Here is a 12,054-nt window from a genome sequence, read left to right as displayed (position 1 = left end):
GCGGTCTTAGAACTTATGATATTAGAATGATCGTCCGATCGGTAATTGTACCGATTGAGTACTGTTCTTAGATTTTAGAATTAATTGTTCTATTATCGTTAAAAAAAAAGATGTTTCCTGAATGTTTTTAAATTAAGAAATTCATCTCTTATATATAAATGTTCTGCTTATAGCAAATACATATCTGACACATTTTCATATTAATGCAGTTTTGTTATTTCAATCAATGATGCCTTATTACCATCAACATCATTTTCCAATCCTTCAATGGCATACTTTTGAACTGTTATATTTAAATAAATCTACTTAAGCCAGGATACGATCATGTTTATTAAATCCATAAAGTACAATTACATCACCAAATATAATTCGGTCAACACTATGAATATGCAACAACGAAGATAATATCTGTGTCTGTTAATGAGTTTGTGGAATGTCTCTATATCCAATAATTAAGCCATTATAATTCTCTTCAACATCTCTTTTGTCCTAGACCTTAACTTCCCGGAACATACAAGACAAGACAAAAAGATGCAAAAAGAGGATGAAGATGCCAAGGGGGAAATACAGAAATACAAAAAACATTTAAAAAAAAAACCGACAATACCACCACCAAAAAGAGAAAGCAATTAAATGACAAACAACAGCCAACAAAACTTTACATACACAGTGATCTCAGGTACATCGGAATTGTAAGCACATCCTGCTCCTCTTGTGGCACCTGCCATGCTACTCATGATAGGTACACATTCTGCGATAAGTCTCATTATGTGATGTCACAATCGAGCATACCCGTGGTCATCTGTGACAAAGACATAGCGGTCAACCAGCTCGAATACTAAGTACTTTAGTTCGTGTTACGGACGCAGTGAATTAAGTAATGCTAAATGAATGCAATAGCTAACTGGAAATAATGTGCATATCATATTCAATCAGCCCTAATTTTAATCTCTAATATGAGACAACATTAGTTTACCGATGTTCAAACTCGTAAATCAATAATGAATATAAAACAAAACTGAGGGATTCCCATTTACTCCAAACGGAGCGAGACCGATGCTACGATAGTGCATGAACTTCATACTATGCATGCATTGACTGTCATGCTAATCCAGACCTTTTTGGGAGAGAGGGATGGCTCATATGCACATCACGGATTATTTTTGATACCAAAGAGCGATACCGGTTGCGTTATAGGGTAATGACGTACGTTAACTCCCGTATATCATGCAGGTCAGATGCTATTAAAAATTATAGTCTAATCACTGGGTAAAAAAAGAGGCGGAATAATTATACCAAGGGTAAATTAAAAACTCATTACTTGAAAAAAAAAACTGACATAGCCATGGCAAAAACAAAAACAAACAAAAAAACTGACGAAATGACGAACAACTCCACAAAAGACTACACAGAAAACCAAAGATTAAGCAACAAGAATCTCCCTCACCTCGGGGAGAAAATTCGGGTACCCCTGAAGGGTAAACAGTTCCTGCTCCACATTTGACACCCGTCGTGTTGCTCATGCAAGTACAAATCTGATTATAAGTCTCAGTTCACTTCAATATTTCCACTTACCTGCCTCCTTAACTATTTGCAATTTCCCTCTATTTCCCCATACATACGTCGAGTTTTCTAGTGTAAATACCGTCATACCTCCAGTTATCTCCTTTGTGTCAACTCTTCAGTTTTCTCTCGATGCCATATTGAAACATATGCGTTTAATGATTCCTCATACTTTTACTAGAGTTTTACTTTTTTAACAACGTTTTGAGAAGAAATATAGGATGGAGAATGAATGTTATCGATGAACACGATGAGTGTCATTAGTCATAAAGGCAACTTTAAACAATCTGGTGTCAATATTCCACCTTTTTCACAGAGAACTACATAATGATTTTCGTCGTATGGACAATTCTGCCAGGGCACTTTTTGGAGCTGTTTCCTATGGCACTATGATTTCTGCTTTTTTAGATGAAGCAACCTGTGAATATGATAGGGTTGAAGGGAGTAAAGCGTTGATTAACTGCTTTAGAAGCATGGCTGATTTATCTGCAAGAGTCATGCCAAATTCAGTTTTGAGTAGAAGGAAACTTTTTCTGAAAAATGTTAACTTCATAAGTAAGTCTACAGTTAATGAAGTTGCCTGTTTTGGGCAGTCAACTTTTTCATGGACAGTACTTTGATACTATACATACCTCAGCAGAGGATTTACGTGATGCTAGAGAGACACAGACTGTGTATAATAATGCAGGTAGTTATAACAAAAACTACAAGTCTCGAGATGATAGAACCGAGTTCAATCGAAAGAGGAAAGCTGATTATACTGATATTTCTGATCATCATACAGCTAAAACTGCTAAGACAAACACTAGTAATTTTAACCCAAATTTTAAGAAGGATAATTTTCGTGCAGAAAATTTTTCAAAAAAAGGGAATTTTTCCCGGAAAAGTGCTGGGGCCCAAAAGGATTCCCAGCTCCAAGAAAGTAAATTCAAAGAAATTTGTACAAACTGTAATATAAGTCCCCAGGTAGGGACACGTTTGTTAATGGTTTCACAGAAAGTGGACAATGATCACAAGAGATCAGTGGGTATTAGACACTTTACAAGCAGGGCTAAAGCTGGAATTCTTGAGACAGCCGTGTATAAGTATAAGAGAGACACGTGTTCCAAGAGATGGTATTCACGAGTCAATTATTTTTACAGAAATAAGCGTTTTGTTACAAAAAAGTGTTATAGAACTTGTTCCTGTTGGACAAGTAAACTTGGATTTTTACAGCACAGTTTTCATAGTTCCGAAAAGACAAGGAGGTCTGCGACCCATTCTCAATTTAAAACTACTAAATCAATTAGCAGTGCCTCATCATTTCAAAATGGAAACTCTGCGCTCAATAATGAAAGCAGTCAAAAAGGGAGATCATGCAGCAACTGTGGATATAACCGACGCATATTTCCATATACCAATTCACATGGACTTCAAGAAATTTCTGAGATTCCGATTTCTAGGTCACAGCTAATTTAATGATTCAAATATTCATGTATCTAGACGATTGGTTAATAATCAATTCAGACAGGACAGTTCTTGTCAATCAACTAGATTATGTATTAGATCTACTAAAAAACTTGGGACTTTTAGTGAATCGAAAAAAGTCAAACTTGAAACCAACCCAACATTTAGAATACATGGGAGCCCTTTTCAATTAAAAGACAGGGATAGTAACTCCAACAGAGATAAGATATCACAGTATTCTAGAAATAATACATACAGTACAAAAAAGTCAACAGACTCAAGCAGTAGTAATTCTTAAGCTTTTAGGTCTGATGGCTTCATGCATTTACCCATGGGCAGATTACATATGAGGCCAATACAACTTTATTTGTTAGCACTGTGGAGGCCGAACATCCAGCCATTGACTCAGTATATTCCTGTACGAATAAGCTTGATAATGCATTTAAAATGGTGGACAAATTAAACAAATATATTCAAAGGAATGCCATTACAGGAGCCGCCAGTTCAGTTGAACTTGATCACAGATGCTTCAGAACTAGGTTGGGGAGCTCATTTAGAAACTTGGCAGACCTCAGGTATATGGCCGAAGTCTTACCACCAAAAACACATCAATTTGTTAGAGTTAAAGGCAGTACAGTTAGCTCTTCTTCTGTACAGATAGTAAAGAACAAAGTGATTCTGATAAGGTCGAACAATACGACTGTGATAAGTTATATCAACAAGCAAGGAGGAACACATTCACCAGACTTGTGTTATCTAACTTGGGATATTTACCAGTGGTGTATTCTAAACAATGTCAAACTTCGTGCAGTTCACATTCCGGGAAAGAAAAATCTGCTAGCAGATGCACTTTTAAGGGGGAAAAGTCTTGTCAGAATAAAAGAATGGATACTCAACAGTATGATAGTGAATTTATTTTTCAAAAGCTGGGAACTCCGAGCATAGATCTGTTTGATACAGCTCAGAACAGAAAGTTGGCGGTTTATTGTTCGCCAGTTCCGGACATGACAGCTTTTCAATTAGATGCTCTAACTGTAAATTGGAGCGGCATGATTGCATATGCTTTTCCTCCCCTAATTTTTGTTCCTCGAGTATTACAAAAGATTCGAGAAGAAAAGACGGTGGTTATTCTGATTGCACCGATGTGGCCAAGACAATCTTGGTATCCTCAAATATTGGATCTACTGATAGATGTTCAAATAAAACTGCAACTTCTACCAGATCTGTTCTCTCAGATTCACCATCGAAGTCAAATATTTTATCAAAATCAACAATCATTAAATCTTGTGGCATGGAAATTGTCAAACTGCGGCATAAGTCAAAGGGATTTTCAGACAAAACTGCAGAGATTATGGCTAATGCCAGAAAAACATCAACACAAATAGTTTATGACGCAAGACTCAGAATATATGATAGTTGGTGTAAAGAACACAATATCAGTTCCACTTCTTCAACTATACCAGAAGTAGCAGAATTTTTCTTGCACCTTTCTTCTGTTAGAAAATGTAAACCACAAACTATAACAGGTTATAAATCAGCTATAGCATTGATTCATAAGAATGGAATACAAATTTCAAACAGTCTTGAATTATCGTTCTTGATTAAGGGATTATTTAATATGAATCCACCAATCCGTCAGTTGAAACCAAATTGGAATTTACCACTAGTTATGTTGATGCTGACAAAACACCCTTTTGAACCTCTAGATTCAGTTTATTTAAAGTTTTTAACAGTTTTTCTGGCTGCTATTGTTTCAGCCAGTAGAGTCAGTGAAATTTATAGTTTATCCTTAGATGATGGACATTTTAGAATTGAGAAAAATGGAATAAAACTATTACCAAATATGAAGTTTCTTGCAAAAACACAGACATTGAATAGGCCTTGGGAGTCGTTATTCATCCCTTCATTTGATTTAAAACTTTGCCCTTGCCGTGCATTAAAGATTTACATAAATAGAACAAAAGGGATAAGAAAACCAAATAGACTTTTTGTCACTTATCAGAAAAACAATCAAGAAGCTTCAAAAGATTATATTGCCAGATGGATAGTTAATACATTGCGTTATGCATATGATAATGCAGATAAAGACGCGTTAAAAACAGTAAGAGCACATGATACAAGAAGACCCTCTACTTCATGGGCCTTATTTTGTGGTGTATCAGCTGAAGAAATGTTAAAAGCAGTACACTGGACATCTGAATCTACTTTCACTTCATTCCATCTGAAGGATGTTCCAGACCATCAGTCCATTTTTGTCAAGTCTGCAATTTTGGATTCTTTCAAGCGAGGAAGATATAAATAGGTGAATATTATTATTTTAATTCCTTATTTAATTTCTTTCCCACCTCCTTTCAGTAGGGCTGCAAATTTTTGTGGGTACAATCCTTGTTCATGAATATTTACACTTACCTGCCTCACCCGCGCTCCTCCACTTTCGAGGAATTATACTTTATTATATTTGGTCTCGAGAAACTGAAGATTTGACACAAGAGAGATAACTGGAAGTATTATCGTATTTACACTAGAAAACTCGACGTATGTATCGGGGAATAGAGGGAAATTGCAAATAGTTAAGGAGGCAGGTAAGTGTAAATATTTCATGAACAAGGATTTTACCCACAAAAATTCTATTCAGTGATGTCACAATCATGGAAAAGAACACATTCGTGGTCATCATCTGTGATGATAAACTATCATGGAAAAGAACACATTCGTGGTCATCATCCGTGATGATAAATTATCATGGAAAAGAACACATTCGTGGTCATGATCTGTGATGATAAACTATCACCGAAAAGAACACATTCGTGGTCATCTGTGATGATAAACTAACTCGTACCGATCACAATACTGACATTTGTAAAAAGATGCCACCGATATTATCATGATGATGTGTCAAATGAATAACAAAGACCATTCATTGAAAAATTACCAATTCAAATTCCTGGAGCAACACGACGGTTGGCACTTATTACGTAGGATTGCTTAGCCTTCCGGATCAAACCGGTTTTCTTGGTGATCATATTGCTTAACTATATTTAGTTTTATGTGTAGTGATTTGCGGACTGCTGTTTGTCTTTTTCGAGTTTTTCTTTTTGGTCAAGTTGTGGTCTTTTTCGCCCTTGGTATCTTTAGTCTTCTTTTATGCAGATCTTTTGTTCATTACAAAGGAATCCATTACATTATTTGAATTTCATTTATGATAACTGTTCTGGTATTGATTCTGGAACAATACAGAGACGTGTTTGCATTAAAATTTATGGGATAACTATTGAAAAATGTTGGACACTAGCATTTCAAAATTCGGCAAAAGACACACGATTATGAACATAATCAAATTTCATTCTGATTTTTTTTGAGTGAGTACCACACCATTGCCACAACTCTTTAAGGCTCCGTAAGTGCTCCGTTGCAAAGCAAAATAACTGCCCATATACATTATACACTTATTTTCCTGTGGTATCCCAAATGTTCCGACCTACATTTCGAAGGATCCATATTGCAGGACTACCTAGTACTGTATTTATTGATCATTTTGTCTCTTCCTGAACATGTATGAAATATTCAACACTGGACGTTAAGAAAGCTGTTATCAATCAAGCAATCTTAATTATGCCCTATTATTATTATTGACATTAAATAACAACTTAATTCTAAAAAGTCCTCAAATTTACCAGGCGTATAATTTAGTACGCTCTAAACTTTATTAAAATGATACAACTGAAGAGACTTGCGCACCTGATGCAGTATAATTGGTACTGTTAATATCATTAGACCATATTTACAACTCCTCGTCCAATTTGATTTTCCCTTGTAAGTTTTCATTGTTACTGTTGTTAGACCATATTTACAACTCCTCGTCCAATTTGAATTTCCCTTGTAAGTTTTCATTGTTACTGTTGTTAGACCATATTTACAACTCCTCGTCCAATTTGAATTTCCCTTGTAAGTTTTCATTGTTACTGTTGTTAGACCATATTTACAACTCCTCGTCCAATTTGAATTTCCCTTGTAAGTTTTCATTGTTACTGTTGTTAGACCTTATTTACAACTCCTCGTCCAATTTGAATTTCCCTTGTAAGTTTTCATTGTTACTGTTGTTAGACCATATTTACAACTCCTCGTCCAATTTGAATTTCCCTTGTAAGTTTTCATTGTTACTGTTACGCATTGATCAACATATAATGTTGTAGGTGGTTTTGGAATAACATTTAGTATCATAAATCGTATTATTCTCTTGTTATTATTTTTCAAAAACTTTTCTTAATCTTTATCAAATTAAAGATGAATTGATGTCCAGTTTGATATAATATTTTGACAATGATAGAGATTTTTGAAAACAAGTTTTATAAATTCCAAACATTATGATAATGTCTGTAGTATTATTCTTCACAAAAGGGACCAAATCATCTATGAGCATGTCAGTATTCATTATGATAGTATGACATTTTTTGCCATAGGGATCAACGTTTACGCATGCTATTCTTCGGCATTGGGATTAAGTAAGGTTAGGACACGTTTAAAAACTTATTCTTGGGCAAAGGTATCAAATTATTTAAAACACTTTTTCGTAATTAAATACTTCTGCGTATGAGGTATCGAGTTATCTATTTAAGAACACGTTTTATGAATTCGAAGCAATATAGTAATGTGCGCAGCCTTATTCTTTATCATGGGGATGAAACTATTTAAAACACTTTTTCATGGTGACATTATTTACCATTAGCATCAAATTATTTAAGAACACGTTTTCAGATGATCTTCTTCCACATAACGGGGAGGGGGGAATCGGTGGCCGATTGCCCTAAGTAGTTCAACTACTGTATCACTAGCATGACAATACTGAAGTTTTTAGTTCGAACCCCGCACGTGGCAGGTGCGCTCCGACTCCAGCCTTAATTGACAAGGATTGTCAGTTTTTCTGCCGAAGGTCGGTGGTTCCCTCCGGGAACTGCGACTTCCTCCACCAATAAAAACTGACCTCCATCCAATAGTGCTGATTGTGGCGTTACACACAAATCAACCAATTAATCAATCTTTGTCATTGGAATGAAATTATTTTCACCTATGCAGTCAGTATATGGCTTTCGTTCATACGTATTCCCTTTGTTTTTCTGACAAAATCGTTTATCATTGATGATGTTGTTTTACGCAATATTTCATTTTCAGGGATCTATTGCATGACATATATTATAGTGAACTTCAACTGAATAATACGACAGATTTAAGAAAGCTTGTGTCATGTCTATGTCTATTATTGTTTTTCTTTTGGTTATATACACCAATTGAAAAGGGTAAAAGAGGCTTTCGCAACCTTGATGTTTTCAGTTTTTACGTCTTGAGTAGTAAAGTACTACATATTCTAGCTTGATTTGTTTACATTGATACGGTATATGCCATAGAATGTTATAATAAGGATGATTTACACTCTTTAACTTATAACCTGTCATAGGGCTTAAGGAGAAATAACGATTTTAATTCTCACTCCAAAAGATATACAAGTTATCCAGTTACCCAATATTCTACATTTAAACTGTGCAAGTGCACTATCTTCTAACTAACAAAATTGGTGCAAATATCACTTTATTTAGAAGTATTTCTAAACTTTCAACTTTGTAAAACGGTATAAAAGTCGTTTCCGTTGATTTAGTAAATAATGGCAACAGTAGTATACCGGTGTTCAAAAGTCACAAATCGATTGAGAGAAAACAAATCCGGGTAACAAACCAAAACCGAGGGAAACACATCAACTATAAGAGGAAAACAAAGGAACAACAAAGCTATATTTTAGGATGCTTAGTTTATTTTGATATCATTTAGAAGCACACTGATCCTTAACTAGAAAGCGATTTTCATTATTTTAGCATTAGTCCATTTGAGTACTATAAATTGTAAAAACAAATTTTATGCGTAGTGGCTTTTTTTTATCCCATAAATTTTTATTGTTATTAGAATTCTGAAATTTTCCACATAATTTTGTTTTTTATCAACTGTTCAAAATGTTGCCCATTATGTCTCTCTAGTATAAATATGTACTTCATCTCTCAATACTTAAAGAAGGCGATACTCTATATGACAGCCATTCAGTTTTCACTTATTAGTGGGCTATATTGGTCTTGTCTATGACCAAGCTGACATTTGTGTTCGTTGAGAAATCTTAAATTTATTTAATACTTTCTTTATCACCCCTATATGAATTCTGGCATTGACAGTTCTTGTATTTAGATTATACCACCATAGAGAAATCCCTCATTTTTTATAATAAACCTGGAATTTGACAATTATGGCTATAAATATTATCTAAATTTATTTATTTATCCCTTCCGGAGCACCAGAGTTGAACTTTTAGGGGTTTGCATTGCACAGTCGTAAGTTATCCTTGTAGAGTTGTGTATACTGCTATTTGTCACCTCGTCGCTTTTTCTTTGCACATGGTGTTTTGACTATGTGGTCGTTTTTCTGAGGAAAAACGTACGCATTTTTTAAAGAACAAACATATATCTTCTAGAAAGAAAAGATGCAATACACAGATTACCATAACTAAACAATAGTTGCATTGTAAATAAAAATCCCAACTTAAATTTGTTCATTATGAAAAGCAAATAATTTACGCTAAAAAAATTATAAAACAAACATTTCTGTTTTCAGAAGTTGATATCCATGGTTACGAGTTCATACTTCGCACGTTGACACTGGTCAATAGACAGTACAGGTAGGGAACAGTTATTTCGTTTATTGTCTTCTTAACAATGCATTTTCATTAGTTTTTAAACTATCATACATTTTATAATTGCGCTTTGTTATATACAGCCAAACCTGCTTAAGAGACCACCTGTATTAGGCAAAAACTTTTATTAAAAGACCATCAATTTTAGGTCCCTTTGTAATGCATTTCCAATAGATTGAACCTGTATTAAGAGACCACCTGTCTTATGAGACCACTTTTGTGCTCTACCCTTAGTTGTCTCTAAAAACAGGTTTTACTGTATTAGTATCTATACAAAAATACCAACGTCAATGTTATATGCAATAAGATGTGAAGAAGATCCATAAATCATCAACATATTTGTATGAGAAAAATGAAAACACAGAACACTATGGTATTATAAGTATGAAATTCATAAATCAAAATTTGAATTGAATATATCAGATGTTGAAATCAAATGACATTCATAGAAATAAGGTGTAACTCCCCTTTCATATATGATTTGTATTTTTGTCAAGATTTGAATTTCCTGATAACTTTGTAAAAGTGTGTCTTTAGTAGCTTATCATAAACACAATCAAATATCTTATTCATTGTTAATATAACTCTTTCTCTTGGTCATGGTCTTTTCTTTCCCTTCATTTAACTGAAAAGCCACATGACCCATTGTCCATAAAATTGTTTCACTAGCAAAAGAAAATCCAATATCTCACAAAACGTTAGACTATTTCTATCTCTTCGAAGTTTTTTGTTATTTTAAATGCATCCATAAATCAAAATAGTACAACTATATAATTTTGTAAAATCTTGCAACAAAGACATTCTTAACCGAATTAATCGTATCTGACTGAAAATACAAAACTTTACTTCAAATAGAAAATCAGATTTCATTAAGAATCCATTCTTTGGATGAATACTTATGTCTATTCTTTTTGTGAAAAACGACTTTCATTTTCATAGTTTTACATTTGGTCGGGTTTCATGGTAAGAACATTTCTCTAATTCCTACCTGATTTATCCTTTTCCTGACCTGCTGATTATTTTTATTTAATCAACGTGTGATTCGTTTGATCTCAGTTTGTCATTGGTCAAAATTCGATTACGACGTCAAATTGTCTTGCTTTCTTCTGAAATTCCTATTGTGACGTCTTGAAAAAAAGCGACCATGTCTGATGACGTCACATAGAAAGGACACATCGTTTTGCAGATCATTCGAAAAGAAGTTTTTCATTTTTTGCATGTCGTCTAAAAATCATTAGAGACACAGATTCCACCACCAAATCTCGTGCAATACGATATTTATCCACACTCGCAAAATAAATTTTAAATATTTAAAACACTTGGCGAACCTCGCGTTTTAAATTTGAAAATTCAGCTGTCTCGAGTGGAAACATATCGTATCCAACTCGACGCAGTGGTAAAATCTATATTTACATGATCAATTGTTTACGAAATTGGTGGTGTAAGAGTCAATCACCAATAGCTACTGAGTGATGCCTAATCATTTGATATCACTGATCAACGTATTTTATAGAAGTAAAACACGACACATGGAAAAGGATCTGCTAACCGTTTCGGATTTTCTGAGATCACACTCGTGTTGCTCAACCTGTAGCTTTGTATGCTGTGTTTTGTCTTTCTTCTAAATTTCTAAAATCTTTTTGAGACATTGTTAAATTCCATCTTTTAAATTATCATCAAATTTGGCGATGTTGATCTTTAGATTTGTGTATAGTGCGTTGTGTACTGTTAATTGTCTTCCTGCCTTTTCTTTTGTCTATATTATTTTTTTGTTAACTGTCATTTTTTTATTGCCACCTTGATATCTGCTTTCTCTTTCTTTAAATGATTTTTTCACGGTCTATTTGACATAACTTTGCTCTTTTTTGTTATATTATGCAATCCAAAAATGTGTCTTTTTTATTCTTTAAATGTCGGGTGTTGATAACATTTTCAATTATAAAGTCGCAGAATATTTGGTAGAACACCTAAAATGAATTAAGAAATCCGGTCATACTTTAAAAGCCATTAAAAGATGTCCACGAAATCGTGGTACAATTGGGCAAGTATTGAAACAAAGAGTGTCAAGGGTGCCTGTCTTTACACATAAAAAGTGGGGAGGGGTCCGGACGTCGGGTGCCTGTGTTTTTACATAAAAAGGGAGGAGGATCACTTCGACATGTTCTACGCCATTTTAATCTTTGGACAGTTCTGCACCTGAGTAAAAAGGGTGGATGTCGTTTAATTTAGCAAAATGATGCACTTACAATACAATACAGGATCCTTATAGGCCTAACTGTCCTATTTTCTATCCTTTCTTCTTACTTTCACTTGGATTT

Source organism: Mytilus californianus, unplaced genomic scaffold (assembly GCF_021869535.1).
Source record: "Mytilus californianus isolate M0D057914Y unplaced genomic scaffold, xbMytCali1.0.p SCAF_7, whole genome shotgun sequence".
Lineage (NCBI taxonomy): Eukaryota > Metazoa > Mollusca > Bivalvia > Mytilida > Mytilidae > Mytilus > Mytilus californianus.
The sequence above is the reverse complement of the archived record's forward strand: the minus strand, read 5'-3'. Positions refer to the sequence as shown.